General features: G+C 39.3%; 1 protein-coding gene across 1 annotated transcript in view; it reads left to right on the top strand.

The window, feature by feature from the left end:
- Positions 1-18,119, top strand: part of mboat2a (membrane bound O-acyltransferase domain containing 2a) — a 50,738-nt gene that overhangs the window by 7,078 nt on the left and 25,541 nt on the right. The window lies entirely within an intron of this gene.

Genomic DNA, 18,119 nt, shown 5'->3' with positions numbered 1-18,119 from the left:
GCTCCTACAATTGGCATATCGGGGAATAGCTAGAGGAGTAGGGAGTCAACCATGGTGTTTGTAAAGCGTCAATCAGTTCAGAAAATCAAAAATAATCTTTTTACTAAATCTGCTCTATTGTAAATTACTTGCATCTTTTTATTAAATGGACAAATCTGAGAGCTCATGCCTCACCTGTTTTGACACATCAAATCTGAGTGTCATTTAAAGAGGTTTCAATGCAGCTTAGACTCTTTAAGCCCAGTCAAAGCATGTACATGGGCGTGGCAAACATAGAAGCCAATCCCAACTAATAATATTCTTTCATCACTTGAATTGAGATCTTGGGCTGTTTCTTGATAGAAATTTAGTCTTTTTAATCTGTTATATTCCAACATAAGTAGTGATGTTTGTTCTATGCAAAGAAACATTCTTTTCGTCCCACTATGGTTTTATTAGGCACTCTTTCTGAAGTCCCTTGAATGCTCATGCCTGCTATTAAGCCCTTCCTTGCCCACATGTGTAGACCTGCAGTGTCCCAGAGGATAGTTTGGAAATTTCCACCTGAGATGTTTGACTGATCACCCACACCTCCAAAGGATGGGTCCAACGTCAAAGCCTGTTTGTGTTTATCTCGTCAGTATTAGTATTTAGGTCCGTGGAGATATCTGGACGAGGTGATGTTTTGAGTGTCAACACTGGCAAAATAATTAGATTCTAAACATTTTTTTTTTTGGTCTGGTTATTCTTGAAAACGGTGTGTCATTTTAGACAAATGCTTTTCTTCTGTTCAGGCAGATAAATCATAGCAGAATGCTCAGTTATGTGATTTCAAAGGCAGCTATCAAAAGTCTCTACTTTGCCATTTCCTCTGGCAGAACACCAATGCTTCTTTTCAGGAATGTGTGGTCACTACACTGGCTTTTATGATTCCTCTGTTGTTTTAGCCTACAAACAATGACTGATCTAAAGAAGTATTTTTTTTTGTTGCTGTACCTGCTCCCAGTGTGGAGGCAGAGTCCTGCTGTGCATCCCGTGGTCTCAAAAAGCCCAGCTGTACAGCGTTCTGTTTTTATTGGAAATATTGGATTTTAGTCACAACTAAGGCTTAATTTCTGACTTTTCTTTTCCTTTTTTTCGGTGCCATAACACTTGCGCAATCATACTGAGCTTCAGGCCTGGAATCATAGATGAGTTAGTACCATGTTGTTTCTAAAAGGCTTCCAGTGAAGTCCCCATAAAACATTTGAAGCACATTCCCTGCTATAATTTGCCCTTTTCTGCATGTGTTTAGAATTATGCTTTGAACATGTGCTTAAAGAATAAAATCCAGCGTTGCTGGGATTCCCGAAGGCCCCAGCTCGGGTCTGCTCCACCCCAGCCCTAAAGGCCTCATGGGAGCTTTCCCCTTCTTCATCTTTAATTTGCTGCTCTTTTGGGAGTTTTATCCCTCCCAATTGATTTTCCTTAGTGTAATGGCGTACTACTGGCTGCTGTCTTTATTAAAGAGCAAATTCAACAATATAAGCATGTGGGATTTTTCCTTGGGGGGTCAAATGAGAATGCTTGTTTGTCTTGCTGGTAAGCAGATTGGAATGGATTGGCAGTCTTTTGTAAAGTGGTTTAGATTTTATATTTCTGTTTAGTGTTTTAATTCAGAAAATTTCAAGCTCAAAGTTTCATTTTTTTTGATGAATCATGCTGGTGAAGATAAATATTCTATAAAGACTCGTAATATGTTTTCTGTTGTTGGATTTCAGGAGTTGAGCCAGTTTGTCCTTTCCGTTGTTGAGTTTGTTCCTTCAAAAGGAGCCTGAGTGTTGGCGTCACATCTGGCTCACCGATTGTTCTGCTTGGCATGTCAATGCAGGTGCCTGGGCCACTCTAATCCACTTATTCAAATGTACTTTGTTTGGCTGGAGTGTGGTGCTGTGGGCATGGGTGTGCCCCCATACAAACTCGCAAGGCTTTTGCAGTGAAAGCCTGTATCAGGGGCCATGCAAGACACTGTGTTCAGTCATTTGGGAGACATTTGCATTCGAGGTGTTGAACATGTGATCCACGTGGCTAACAAGTGATGCTACGTTCAAACCAAGTTAGGAAAGGCGAGTTTGAGCGACTGCTTCCTATAAAAAGTAAATGCGTGGATATGCTCATTTTGGCTTCTGTGTTCAAAACTGTTGGGTCCACGCATCGCTACAAAACGTTTGTGCAAAGCGTGTGTTCAATTGCCAGAAAACCAGAAAAATCCTCAACTTCAACTCCGTTGAAACCATTGACATAAATTATTACCACTATATACATATCACAATATCCAATAAATGGGTAAAATTGGCATCAATTTGCTCTGCATCACTTTCCATTATGGAAGACCATGCTGAAGATGCAGTGTATCCTCCCTTAGCCCTGCCTCCTTTTTGCATTTTTCAAATCTTAGCTGTGGGTGGAGTCAGCCTCCAACTGTCCTGTTGTGTTACGTAGAGTGAAAATGTTCATCTTTTTTTTCTATGGGCATGCTGCGGGTGAAAGATCATAGCAAACCCCTATACCATAGGTATGTATATCGACAAGAGTCTGGCGATACAATGCATATCATGATACATTTCTCACGATACAATACGTATCACGATGTGTCCCTAGACTTATGTAATTCTGAACCTTTTAGCTGTGAAGTTTAGTAAAACTATTATTTGCTGCGCAGCTACACTGCTTCATTTGTTCTTATCTGAGGTGCTACAAAATACTGCAGTCCATGTTTTTCTTTATGACATTGGCAGCAACGTGGCAAAGAGTTTCAGTACGGTACCTATCCTCCCCAAAAAATAAGATGTACATGTCTCATAACAACAGTAACCGCAAAGCTAACTAAACATTTCACACAAGCTGGTTCTCGTGAGTTCTTCTTGTTTTTTCTCTGGTGCGGTGTAAAGCTGCTCAAAGATGCTCAGAGTGCTCTGCTGCCAACTAACAGTCAAGGGTTTCGGTGGAAAACAAAACTTAAGGCCACTCATAAATAATTCATTAAATATTGTTTTGTCAGCATTCTAAATCGATACAAGTATCGGCAAATGAAATATCACGATATATCACCAAATCAATTTTTCTCTACACTCCTTCTATACAACATGCCAGGTTAAGATGGCGGAGTGTCGTGCAGATTTTTATGTGGACGGCACAAGGGGCCCGTTATTGCTGTCCCCCTTGTGCACCCTCTGTACTCGCAGCCTGACTGTTAAGACATTAGCACATTACGATTAAAAATGAGACGTGTCGTTGCATGTTGTATCATCCGTAGAGGCTTATTGCACAGGCTGGTAGCTCTGTGACAAGTGTAGTAATTAAGCAAATAGATGACAAGTGTCTGAACAAACCACAAACCAAAAGATTTGTATCTGGATCTCCTTGATGTAAAGGGAAAATCTGCATTCCCCAAGAGTTTATCCCAAATAGATGAGGAAGCTGGACTTTACTGGTTATAAAAATAAAAAAGACCCTGAAATTGGTCTTGAAGAGATTGAGGTGGATAGACCTGCTAATTAATACAAAGAGCTCTTCTTCTCAGTGTTTCCTATCCCGATAATGTCTGCGTCTGGACGACAGCAGATGAGGAAAAGAATCATCTGACATTCCGCCATCATCCTGAAGTGTTCAAGCGGGGATTCTCTTCGTGACTCAGCTGTACTTTAAGTCACTACATCCATTAGTAACGCTGCAGTGTTATGCCGACGGATCGGGTTGCTGCTTTAAAAGAAGCTTCTGAGTGTCTGGACGGGCTGGTCTCTTGTCAACTGGAGAGTTTATTTTTCAGGGATTCAATGAAGCAACTTCAGCTTTACAAGCTAAGCAATTAGACAATTGGTGTAGCATACAAACAAGCACGCATGAAGGTATATGTTTCTGGTTAGATCGAGTTACGTGGCTTCATAGATGTTTTATTTTTAATGGATCTTAGGGTTTGAAATGTTTCACTCTCCCTTCAGTCTTAAGTTAATCCAGGAAAACATAAATTTTAACACGCTGTGACCATTAAAAGCCAAGCTGATTCTAATAAATGAACTAATGACAAAGGGAGGATACATGTCTGTATGTTTTTACTCTACCACTTGTGAACCAACTCAGAAACTTTTGAGGAAATTCCACTTTTTCACCTTCATCGGAGCAGACAGACTCTTTCACAGTCACCAAGCTTCAGTTACTTTACTTCTAATTGGCTCCACGCTCCAAAAAAATAGTCAATGCGAGCATTGATCTCCTCTGGAGTACAAGTTGCACTGTCATCCGAAAAGTTCTGATACTTAATGTGAAATTGATTCACAGTGGTCACTCATTCGAGACCTCCTCACATCGATTCCGTTCGGAACTGATCACCTTTGCTGCACACTCCCAAACAAACAATGGACTGCGGAAGTGCACTCCTGCTTCCTACAGGATGGAGCATTGCATCACACCTCCGTGGCTTGATTTTTTGAAAGCATTGACTTTTTGTGAGGACAGACGGAGGTTTGGATTCCTGACCTCTTGGCAGAAAATTCTTGGAAATGACATTTTAACCCCATACTGTACAACCGTCTACAATGCCATTCTGCCTCTTTCTCCTTTGTTACTCCCTCAACATATTTCCTTTAAACACTTTATCACCTGTTACCAATTGGATGATGAACATAAGAAGATAGCTGCATTTTTACAAGACTGAAGTTGATTGAAGAACCTAACTTTACAAACTCTAACCCTGACTCTATGTTCACATGTGACACGGATTCTTGAACGTGCGTTTACCCTATGGTGTTCATACTAGACTGTTGCTAGACTCTATAATAGGGGTGGGCAAACTACGCCCCAGGGGCCATTTGGGGATGAACTATTTAATCTGGACCTACAAACTGGAAAAAATGATTATGATTACTGATTACCTATTGCTGTATTTTTTTTATTTACGGGTAGTTCAGGTGTCTCCCCATCGATAGTGCCATTGATGGCACACTACCTATAAATTAATCTTTGTTCTGGCACCTTAAAGGAATTCTGCATTCATGTAGTGTTTGAAAATTTTATATTTTTCTGATATTCATGTGAGATTTCCGAGTCAGATAGTAACTTTTCTAAATATTGCAACAACACATGAACGTTGCATTTCTCTGAGTTTGAGTTTTTCAACATCAACCCATTGGTGAAAATGGTACTAAAAGGAGAACAAAAACCACAATTTTGAAATTGAAATTCCAAGATGTTCTGTTTTAAAGTAATTTTCAATCAAGATTAAGGCATGATTTTGTCCAGATCCTTTGTTATTTCTTTCTTTTATGAGGTGAATTACCAAAACCTGCCACAAATCTGAATTTGTGGCAGGAATCTCAGAAATTTCCATCGCAACGCCTGAACGTGGAAGCCCGAAACGCATATCTATGTGCATTTACTTAGACTTTTCATTGAAAGTGGTCACTTGAACACCTGTTGTAGTGGGCAGTGTGAACGTAGGTTTTAACGGTGAGTTTTTGTTCATTCATGTAAAACTAGACTCCCTATCATACCTGGGTTTTAGATTCACTACTTTCGGAGTTAATCTTTACCATATCTGGACAGTTCACCGTTGTTTTTACTTGGTCAGATGTCATTCAGGATGTAGCACAGACTGGGTTACTATTTTCTCAGAAATGTTATCGGAGTCCATCTCCTGTCCTTGTGAGTTAGACGTGCCGCCACCATTAATCTGGAAAGTGACCACAATGATTAAAAATGTATTATTTTCTTCCATTTGTTGTCCTTTTTTTTATTTTTTTTTTATTTTTTTATTTTATTCTTTCAAGGTGTCAAGTTGTGCTAATTTGTAATGAATTAGGATCTTATGCCAAAGCTTTTGAACATTTCCTGCTAGAATAATTCCTCATCAATGAGTCATTTTGGTACAGACATCTTCAAAGAGCTTAGAACCACATTTGTTGAATTTGCTTCAAATTTTAAGTCTAGCTTTTAAGTTAATTTCATTTTAATTTGGCATATTAAAGCACCAGTTGACACTTATCTAAGGTGCCAAAAGAAATGTGCTTCCAGGCATAAAGTACATGCCAGGCTTAGAATGTTCCGTCTTTAGTTTCCTCAGAGGTTTGATCAACTTGTTTCACTTCACAATTTGGGGTTTTACAGTTTGCATGTTGCTGAAGCAAGACGAGTCATGTATGGAGACAACCCCTTCACTTGAACTGTCCCACTTCAAGTGGTGACTAAAGATTTGTAAGCTGTTGTTCAACCCACTTGTTAAACCACTAGTGATGATTTTTTTTAGTTTTTGTCACTTCGCTTTGACCATAACTGTGTTAGAATAGTCTTTGCAAACCACATCTAATCTACCAAAGAATAGATTTAAAAAAAATGGAAATACTATCATTGGTCTAATTGATCACTAATTAGTTTCCAATCCTAGTCTTTAACCTTTTCACATTATTTTTATTTTCGCTACACAGCTAGCTTGTTTGCATTTGGTCACTTAGAACATCGGCTGTACACGATGACTAAACTGAATGTGACGTCACCCTTAGAAAATGGCTTTTTTCCCGTTTCAAAAAATGAATGCAGTTCAGCCGATTTTTCACAATACAGACCTCATTGGAGCCAGACCTTGTCAGAAAGCAGTGATAGGTCTAAGTTGGTTGGATACTACAGTCATGCCACACAGGCCTATAAATGCACATATATGCAGGTTTCAGGCTTCTGTGTATAAAACTATCGCTACACGTGTTTTTAAGGATGTTTTGGGGGTCTACGTACAAAACACGTGGCCATTGAACGTAAGTACTTTGATCAATCGGGGACTTGGATTTGATCGGGATGTATGGCTGGTGTCCCTTTTCATTCACAGGAGTACCAACTGTTTGAATATGGATCATGGAGGAGAAATTAATAATTTCGGTTTGTGTCTGGCCGGAATTATATGAACCAAGTCTTTCATATATCGGAGTAAAGCTGTGAAAGAAAAAGATCTGCTAGATCTGAACCGCTTTGACATTTTGTACAAAGCCTTTTACAACTACGAGTACACAGTACCATATGCTAAACACGTGTTCAAGAACCACAGTTTAGCACGTTCTTGAGCGTGCCCGGTGTGGACGTAGCATGACTCATCATTTCTATGAGAATTAACTCCTCGTTAATCAGGAGTGTCCTAGTGGGGGATCAATACCCCTACCACTTAAAAGCAATCTACACAAAATCTGTCAATCAAAGGTTTTGACCATTTTCTGCTAGAATATGCTGAATAACTTGCGCTACAGAACATTTTCATTCACTAATAATAGCAGTTTACTTTTCAATAGAAGTCTATGGGATTTTGGCTTCTTGGAGCCAGCGAGTACTTCCTATTTGGAACGCGAGGTTGATGGAGTCACTCAGTCCAGTTCTCGTAAACTGTCAATGGGTTAGAGTGTATTGTGAAAGCTGTGGACTCTCCAGGGTCCTAAACGGAAGCCTAACTTCCTCAGACTGAACACGACAGTGAGTTTTAGTGTTTACTATGACAGGAAACCAACAGCTTTGACAGTACTTATGGAAACATTCATTCACAGGAAGGCAAAATGAATCAAACTGTATGCCAATGGTATTTCTTCATATCATAATAGTAGGATTATTAAGGTGGAGCACGCTGCTGTTTGGTTATTTTGCTGATTCTTCAATAATGTTTACAGCGATATGTTAACATACTATGATTACTGCCTGGAAATCTCAATAAAAAAGTAAAAGTGCATTAAAATATTAAACACCAACCTGGAAAATAATGATCTTTCCAGTAAGACTGTTAATTTTCCTTCCGAAGGACTTTTCAAGACTGTTTCTGGAATAAATGAATCGGAGGTTTACATTGGGGAACATGGTTCTAGCCCAGCACTGTAGGTTTCCTTGTGGGGAAAGGCTGATTGTTTGGCTATTTATATCTGGCCTGACTATAGAGCCTGACAGGGATAGTTGAAACGCCACTCTGCAGGCTCAGAGCATGGCTCTTCGGGGCTGCTCTTGTCCACAAGACACGTTTTATTTGGTATTGGTCTGGCTCTACCTCATCTCTGTTAAACACTTGTACGATGGCTATTAAACATCTGAGGCCTGAGATTCCCACTGTTTTTTATTCTGGTTGATTGGTTTGCAACGGGGTGTTTTCCCATAGATTTTACCATTTATTCCTGCCATCATGGAGGCTGAGGAACGAGACAAACTGTCTTGTTGCCATCTCCCACAAAAGTGCTGCCTTTGTTGTTTAGTTTTGGATCTGGTTCCAGTTAAGCATGTCCTTTCATTGAAATCCCTTTTACAAATATTGCTGCCTTTTCTTTGCCACGTTCCATAAACGCATGGGCGTCAGCTGTTTTTAATCTTGTGTGGGATCTGAACATAAATGCTCTCTCTAGCTCTCACCTTTCAAGACGACTGATGCCAGCTGCTGTTTGTGAAGGAGTGCTTGCCAAGCACTATTGTGTTGTGAAGGGAGCCACAAATAAGAGCCTAGAGTTTTTTTTATGATTTTCTGGTAACAATATGAGTAGAATCAACATTTTATACTAGTGGAGTCATTCAGGCCGCACTGTAGTGTTGGGAGGGGTTGACTTAATGACATGGAAGGGGGAAAAAGATTTTATGCTAATGAATGTCTAAATTTAACTTCCACCGATGCGCAGTCAGGAGCTCACTGGTTGCAAACAAAGAGGCAAGCATAATGGATGGATGGATTTATTTTACCCCTTGGTGATTGATGGCATTCAGATGTCCGGCAAAGAGAAGTTCATCCTTAAAAAATGTATCCTACTGCTGAGAGATGGTCCTACTCAATCTGTTTGGTTTATGGAGACAATTATCACTTTTTATACCCTTCATGAGATGCATTTTATGGTGGAAAATTGTTGGATCCGATGCAATAAATACATTTTTGTCAAAAGGTTTAAAAAATGTTTATTAAACAGAGTGTATAAAAAGAACACGCTTTGCAAGCATGGATAAGTGTGCCAAATTCTGCCTGGGATGAAGGACGCTCACATTTTACACAGTCATACAAACGATTTTTAATCAGGAGCTTAAGATATGAACATAAGTGCCATATCTAATACGGACAGAATGTTCTACCAAAGTCAAAATGTTTACACACTGTGATTAGGCCGTTCTGACAATAAGAAAACAAAGCTTGAGACTTCAAAGCTGTGCACAAAGGTTAGACACATTTAATAGTTACGACATTTGAATGTAGTGAAGATTCACAGGATGAAACGTAAACGTATAATTTCCGCCATGATTTTCATCCAGTTGGTTCAGCAAATGATATTTAAGGTGTTCCCCCCAAATGGGTTGGCAATCTGTCCAGGGTATGTATACCCCCACCTTCCCCTGACAGATAGGCTCCAGCAACCCCACGACCCCAAAAGGAGATTAAGTGGGTTTTTCAAAATGGATAGATTGTATGAAATAGGGATAAAACGGGGACCTCCAGTTTTCTTGGGTGTTCTCCTCTTGGGTGGTGGTGGGTGGCCCCTTCCTTGCTCTCTCCTGAACCTTCTTAGTGGATGGTTGGCTGGAGGGCTCTCCCATGGGATGGGGGATGCCCAGAATTCTCAGGTGGTGGGCTGGGGGGGACTCTATGAGTATTGGGCCCCTTGGTATGGCAGGGGGGCTGTTCTTCTGACTGGGCTGGAGCTTTCACTCTCAGTGTTCCTGTGTCTCCCTGTTCTCTGACATTGTGTGTGTGGGGGGGGGGGGACTGTGGACACTCAAAGGACCTAAACAGAAGCCAAACTTCCTCAAACTGAGGGTCAATAATCAGATATAATCAAATATAAAATACAAATAACCAAACTTCCCTTTACCAAACTGTCCTGTCCAAACTTTGTTAGAGACAAGTTAGAGAAAAAAAAAGTTAGAGATGGAACGATCCACATTACCCACCATTTGATTCAAAGCACAATTTTTGGGTTTGTTTTGGTTAGCTATATGACTTGTGTATTACAAAACAACATCAAAAAACAAGGAAATCAGAAAGATCAGTTAAAAAATGTGCTAATAAAAACAAAGAATAATTTTTCAGTTGGCTAATACTAATCCTGGTGTAATGTAACAAAACAAAAAATAATAAATTCAATTACATTTAGTAGTGTCTGTCATTTCCAGCATAAACATACTGGCATGCGGTAGGGATGCAACAAGTCACTTTCTCTTCGATTTGGTTCAGTGGTGTAACATACAGTTAAACTGAACATTATGGCATTGAGGTGTATTATATTTGTAAGATTTATCTACAAGTTTTTGTGACTTTTTTTGTACTGTGTTTTCATGTGTATTTCAGCTTCTTAACACATTAAAAAACAAATTTTCTTTTATATTTACTTTTAAAACCCTACACAATGATAGTTTTTAGCTTGTATACCCCCAGAATTTTTTTTAAATTGTTTAAAAACAAATCAAATTGAAATAACTAATTATATTTTTTGTTTTATATGCAAATTTTAGGTGTCTAACACTTAAAATCTTTTGGATCTTACTGCTGTGCCACTTCCTCTTTTTAACATTTTTTTACAAGAGAAATTTAGGAGTCATTTCTGTAGACTTACCCCAGCAAACTTGTGTCAGTGACATTGAATCTAAAAATAATTTGACACCAAACATGCCATGCTCTGCCCATCTATCCATTTTCTGATTGTTTTGGGGGTTGCTGGAGCCTATCCCAGTTACTGTAGGGTGCACCCTGGATGGGAATTGTAGGACAAAGCAGAAATATTTAAAGTTATCATTTGTAAAATATGATTGTCCTTTAGCAAAACAAAGCTGAAGTTTCTATTCTTCTTACTCAAGGATGACAATCTTCCAAAGACTGGAGGTCACTGATAGTGGTCCAGGCTTTAATCACAAAAACAGACTTCTTTTTTTTAAGCTGTTGTAGCGTTTTATCGACTGTTTGCACAAATAGACGATAAAAAAAATACTCAGTTTAATCTTAATGATATTGCTATCAAATGTAAAATGAACAAGTAGGACTGGTAGAGTTAAAATGTACAAGACAAACTGCCAGGATGCGTTGTAGCTTGATTGAGATTATCAGATTGGCCATTTTTTAGATAAAAATATAAAGATTTGCCCGACAGAGACTTGATTTGCGCTCCATCTGTCCATTGTCGTGTTCTCCCTGGGGCCAAAAGTTGCACCCGGAGTGGCGCCTCGGCTTGGAAATCAGACCGCAATAGTGCCAACAGACTTAATGATGTAAAGAATCTGACAAAATGCGAAACCCGATGAGTGTGCGGTGAACTGCGGTGCAGCGCTTAAGCCCCGAGGTCCCTTGGTGTCTGTCGTCTGCTTACGCAGACTGTCTTACAGTCGGCTTCAGGAAACCGTCTTATCTTGGTCTTCCACTGCACTTCTCCTTCCCACTCGTATGTGTCATTCTATGATGCAGCCGCTTAAGGCCGTGCTGAGGCCTTTGCTACAGCTGCCAGCAGAAACGGGCTAAAAGCTTGCTGAGTCTAAACTCCGAGTTGGTGCTCAGAGGCCATTAAAACATCTGCATCTTGTCTGTTTTTACCCCTTTGTGATCCATACATGCAGTAACGATACAAAACTGACTGGTTTGATGCTATTTTGTGTGTAATTTTATAAGTTGGGCGATAAAAAAAGCAACTTTAGTTTCCTCACGGGATAAGTGGCAAGCGTCCAAACTCCCAGCTTTGTGTTATTTTTTTGTATTAGTTGGCCGGTCGTCTCCCAAAGTTTATTTCCTTCTTTAGGTGATTTTCTCCAGAGCTGCATATTTCATCGGGTTTACTGCGGCACATCCAAAATAGTAGTTCTCAGTGTGTCTTTTGAATCTCAAAGGAGGGTAGACATTGTGCCTCGTGCTCTGAAACAATAAGTGCGCTGTGCCCAAGGGGGGAGTTGACTTCAGAGAGAATCAATAATAGAAGAAGGTATCCATGTATTATGAATGAAAAAGCGGCGTCTTCTCGTAGAGGCGCTTGTCTGTTCCAAAGTGTTTGTTCAATAAACAGCAGGCCCCCAACAGCGGTGACAGACAAAGGGGCACACACACATTCAACTCTGTCTTTTTACTAACTCTGCGACTCCGGTACATTTGCTGCAAGGCAAACGATTTTCCCAGAAAGAGACTGATCGCTGCTGCAAATTCCTGCATTCTTCGGGTGGAGGTGAGAAGCGATTGTCCGCAAACGCGACAACAATGCTCTGTTATCAGGCTGCTGTGTAAAACCACACGAACAGGAGGCATTTTACAGCTTCAGTGACATGTGCTCTTTACTTTACCAAGTGTTGCCCGAGCAAAAGTACGGATCTAAAAATAGTTTGACTCAGTTTTGGTCTCCCTTTTCTTCACACTGTCAGTTCCCTTTAAACCCATGTTACATGAAAATCTACAACACTTACTACAACACTTGAGATTCCTATGTGATAATTTAGAGGCTAATGCTGTTTTTTCTGATGAAAAATTCATTTTTTTTAACATGTTCTTGCGTCATTTTTCTGATGGAGGACATATATGATGAAAATTAATCTTAAAACTACCTTTTTGAGTATTACTTTATTCAAATTGTTGTAAATCAGGAAAAATGCTGCTTGAAAAAGATCCCATTAGTTGCGTAATACGATGAGTAGTTTACAGCCTTGGGGTGGAGTGTCTGCTCTGAGACTGGAAGGTCATGAGTTCATATCCAGGGCGAGTCATACCAAAGACTCAAAAAATGGGACCCATTGCTTCTCTCCCTGGTTGTATTGGGGGGTTAAACCAGCAAATCGTTCCTGAGCGCGGCTGTGTCTGCTACTCACCACTCCCACAGGTGAAGGGTCAAATGTAGAGAACATATTTCCCACACCTACTGTAGGTGCGTGACACCTTATGGGACTTTAACTTTAGAATTCTGATCCATCCACTTGTAGATGACTAGATCCATGAACGTCTTCGTTGTTCTCATCTGAGCTGGAATTTGGCTCTACTACCGCTCTGCAGAAACTGTTTTAGAAAAGGACACAGGATTTAGATTTTGGCTCAAAACTGTATAATTATAATCAAAGGACCACTGGGAATGATTTAAATTGAACTGAATTGGTTTATTCCAAGCAATCACATTTTTTAATTTAAATTGGTTATTTCAAGCAACCTTTTTTTAATTGAAATGTGGTATTTTAAGCAATCAATTTATTTTAATTTAAATACTTTATTTAAAGCATTTTTTTTTAAATGAAATTGTTTATTTTGAACTATCAAACATTTGTTTTGAATGAAATGGTTTATTTCAATCAATCAAAATTATGATTTTTTTTAAATTGAAGTGGTTAATGTCAAGCAATCAACATTTTTATATTGAAATTGTATATTTCAAGCTATCAAATTTATTTGGAATTTAAATGGTCTATTTCAAGCAATCAATTGTTTATTTATTCATTTATTTATTTTTAGAGATTTTAGAGTCAAAAGATGATTGGAGATGGTCTTTAAATAGGTTAGAAATTTAGGAGGAAAATTGCCCTAAAAGAAACAGTGATGTAAATGAAGATTAATTTTGTGTCTGTATCTTAAAGTTTTTGTTTAAGATAGCAGAAAATACTTGAAAAAATCAGTACCGGTGAATGAGAACCAGGATTTAACATTGTATTGGAGTGTTAGTTAGTTACTCACCTGAGCTACCAGAGTGGGTTGGATGTACTCGTGGTATTTATGACTTTGTGACTCTATTGAATTCAAGCTGCAAGTACAAAAAAGAAGCTGCTTAAACCCTAACCCCACCTGTCTGTACAGGTATGCCACCCAAAGTTGTGACAAGAAGCAGTTTGCATCCTTTTTTTCATGTTTTTATGCTTTATTGTCCTAAATCTGCAGCTATTGTGCACTGTTGAAAACCCTTATGAATTATTTACTTCCACTGCATTTTTTCCTTTTTTTAATGCAGTGTACAGGTATATCAAAAATAAATGTAAACATTTTTTGCTCATCTTTTACCCTCATATTAGAGACATTTTTAGCAATGACTTGAAATAATTGCTTTCCATACGTCTTAGTTAAAAAAACAGATTCAGTTTGTCTGTCTTGCTTCGCTAAGGATGGACCTCTGATTCATTCAAACTGGCTTCTTCTGACTGGACCATTGTAACACTATGACCTTTTTTTAGACACTTGTTCTAAATATACTGCTGTACTTGGGTGTAATGGCCTGTTACATGACCCAATCTGGCCTAAGATTGAGCTGTTAGGAGCACGACCTTGCTCTTGATTACTGTGAACTTTGTTTTACAGAGTTCATGGTTGGGCAAACAGTCATAGGTGTCAAGATCAGTGAATTCAGTACAAATCAATAAACCGTCATCACTGTGATTGTTTTGGCCTTGTGCAGACTACTGTACTTTGCTCTTGTCTTTCATAATGGCGGCATTTTAAAAAGTCTTGCGGTTTGTTTGGTTATGTTCTTTATAAAAGGACGGTTTTCTCTTGATTCTAGGGTGGTGGTGGATTCTTTCTGGATTCTCTCTGTCAGGCCAGTACTGCTCTAGAATTGCGCCTCCGGGCTAGAGTCAGTTGTCCAGACTGTCTTTGTCTTACTCAAGAAGGGGGGAATTTATACTTCTTTCATTAATGATCTACATTGGTTTGTCCAAGCAAAAAATAGAAATGAGAAATAGAAAATGAGGAAGAGTGAAGCAGAGACGGAAAGGCTGGGGGCAGATGGGTACAAGCAAAGAGATGGGAGGTGGGGGATGAGGTGTGCAGTTCAGAGCATAAGACAAGTTAAAATCTCTTGTTTTATTGTAAATGATGCGATTCATTGGGGGTATTGAGATTGATCAACTCAATTAATGAATCGATTTCTGCTCTGTTCAGTACCCAAGTAGTAATTGAGTCACACAGGTTTAATTTTGGCTAAAGATGTCCCGGATCAATTTTAGGTCAGTGAATTGTTCAAAATGAACAAATATTGAAAATTAATCAGATAATCACAAATTATGATATTAATCGAATAATTGTTAAAATGAACTGTTACACCTCTACAATTCATGCATTTGTCCCTTTGTGTTACTCTGAATAGGTCATGGGTCTTCTGATAAATTGTGGATGGTTCTTGGCAATCTATACTGAAAGAACCAATATCTTGGTTTAGCATAACAAAACTGGTTCAGTATAGTTTAGCTGCGACATAATGAATATTTTCAATTTAGTTCATTCATGTCATCAATGTTTTTTGGTCCACGCATCAGACAAAAAGACAAGCACTTATAATAGCTGAGATCTGCAGCTCTGAACAATGGCCTTTATGGCCTAGATATAGCTGGCCTTATGGTTTGATTTTGTCTGTGGGAAAAAAATGGTCAAACCTGTACAAGTCACCCAGGTGGCCCACTTGAAATGGCAATGTCGTAGACCACTCAGTAAGCCCATAGACTGAAAATACTTATGCACATTTTAATCTATGGGCATGCTGCGAGAGATGGGTTGTAGAAAACTCTTATATGACACACAATGGTAAAGTAAGGATGAAGTAGGTGACATGCAGGCGTGTTGTACGTAGTTTTCAGACCTAAAACTAAAACTTCATTCCCCCCCAGCAATCCTGTGAGTTGTGCAAGTAGCTGTTCATGTGATGAGTATGAGTCCCTTTTACAGGATTGCCTGTTGCCCATATATAGCCATGGGCCAGTTATGATTAATTCTTCACTGACGACTACAGTGTGGTGTAAGGACACCAGACGACAGCATCACTCATACAACATGAGCCCGTGTACATTAGCCTTACTAATACTTATCGATAGTCTCACCACACCCATGATGTTCCATTTTCAACGAGCCTCAAGGGAACTGCAAGACCTGTGTTTCCCTTAAAGGGCTGCTTGATCCGGCAGCCCCTTTCTACGACCCACCATGGGCCCATACAACCCAAAATCTCATAGCACTCACCAGTTACGTGACTATGCCTTTGAGTCCAAGGACAATTCAACATGTGACTGGTATGAATCCAACTAGCAACTCTGAGTGGGAAGCAACTCCAAGCTTCAGCCACTCAGACTGCTTAGAACAGGCATGTCCAAAGTCCTGCCATTGGGGCAAATGCGGCCCTCATTCACATTTCTACAGACCCGCAGGATCCTGTCATAAAATCAATAATATGTGGCCTCCAGGACTTTCTGAGAACTACGATTTCTTGATTGTGAAGGGCTAAAATATGTTATAAGCTGTTTCTCAACATGTGGGAACAACCTATGGGTACTTGACCTTCAGATCCTTTTCCCATTACTCCCCTCCCAAAAGTCAAAAACTTTAACAAAGCTTCCTGAAGAGGATTGTAGGTATCTGTACCCAACATCTACCTGCCTTCCTAATTCTTGTGCAAAAAAAGTTCATTTGAAATTAGCAGTTATTCTTAGTTGGTGTGTAGCTATTTTAACCCTCGTTCTCTCTTATGGGGTCCAGATGACCCAACCCTTATATTGATGTGTGATTCCTCCTATGACAAAGGTGGACAGGATCTTATGTCTGCCACGGACACCAGTGAAGATAAAAAAATACTTTAAAAAAAGTTCAGCCCGCTGTCTTGTGGGGTCCAGTGACCCCACTTTTTATGTAAAGATGCCTTGGATAGCACAAGGGTTAAAAACTATAAACAAAATAATAATGTACTTGCATCTGAAGATGTGTTACCCTGTTCTATATTATGAGAACTATCTTGATAACTATTCCAATTTCTTTATGGAATTAAGTGGATGCCAGAGGGGTATTTCTCCAGTTTCATTCTAAAGAAAAAGAAATGGTTTATCATTGACATTTTGGCAGTCACCGAGCTTTTGCCACATCTCACCCCCTGTAGTCACCCACGTCTCATGCTTGCAGCAGCCTTCAACCATCCAGTTACACCCTTCCACACTCCCACATGAAATGCTTTTCTTACAAAGCAATGCATTGATGTCCAGGAAAGAGCTCATTTCATGCTGAAGCTTTTGCTATTTTAAACACAAATCTTTCAGGATTTACTTTTGACACCAAGCTACTCTAAGATCCCTTTTTTGGTAGTTTTTCTTTGCACAAAGGCATTGATTCATTCTGGAAAACTTTATACTCTTAATCGTTGGGTTTCTTGCCTCTCTTGGTTTCTTTGGTTGTGGTGACATGAGCAAACATGGGTTTTCTTGCTTGCAAGAACATTTACCTAAGCTCTTCTTTGGGCTTCTTTCCAAGTCAACTTCACATATAAATATTCTTTAGTTGGAGAACCTTGTTTCTACTCTTCCAACAAGAACTGCTCAGGGGCGGACATGAAAAACAGTGTCCAGTACGTTTTTTTGGTGTCATGCCCTATTGAATATGAAAAACTGATCTCCAAAACAGCAGATGATTTGTTCCTACAGCTCATGCAGAAGAGGTGACCTACGTACTTTGGGCTATATCTGTCCCCCCTCTCTGTCCGTCTCATTAATCATGCAGGATGCATAGATAATGGATGGTCCTCATGGTGTTTGTAGTCCTTTACTGCCTACAGCCAGACAGATCTATTCACATGACCTATATACAATGTTGAGCTGCTGTGTTTGCAGACATGCTTCGCTTAGCTTGACAGTAAACAAACACAGGCTTACAGCATAAATGTTTAAAGCCCCCTTGACATTATCACCCTGACACAAAACCCTGATTGGTTTGGTGTCAGAAGTGGTCTTTTTTTTTTTTGGTAAATATTGATTTCTAAAAGAAATTGTATTGGTTTTGTGTTATTACTATTTTTGGACCTTTACAGACAAAAACAGTCTCTGGAGTAATATAGTCGGATGCAGTAATAGCAATATAATTTTACTAAAATGACAGTTTTGGTGGGTTGACGTCACAAAAAAGCATAAACCTTCTGTCACATCAGCTGAGCATCTATAGTGCCTCTTATATCTACAACCATATGGCCAGTGTTTGTAATCAGATCCAGAGGTTTTTATTGTGTTTCCCCAAGGGATTCACCCAATCTCACTACTAAAGCTGCTTTGCTGAGCCTTTTATTTTAGACTTTGTGAGGTGAAACAGGGTCTCAGACATCCACTCCAGCACAGCTTTACTCTGACCTGTCAGACTTTGTTACCTAAAACCCACCTAAAGCAATATGAGGAAATTCGGACTTCTTTTCAAATGAAATTTCCGCTTTGTC

The sequence above is a fragment of the Oryzias melastigma genome, linkage group LG22 (genome assembly GCF_002922805.2).
Source record: "Oryzias melastigma strain HK-1 linkage group LG22, ASM292280v2, whole genome shotgun sequence".
Taxonomy (NCBI): domain Eukaryota; kingdom Metazoa; phylum Chordata; class Actinopteri; order Beloniformes; family Adrianichthyidae; genus Oryzias; species Oryzias melastigma.
This window is presented reverse-complemented; position numbering and strand designations above follow the sequence as displayed.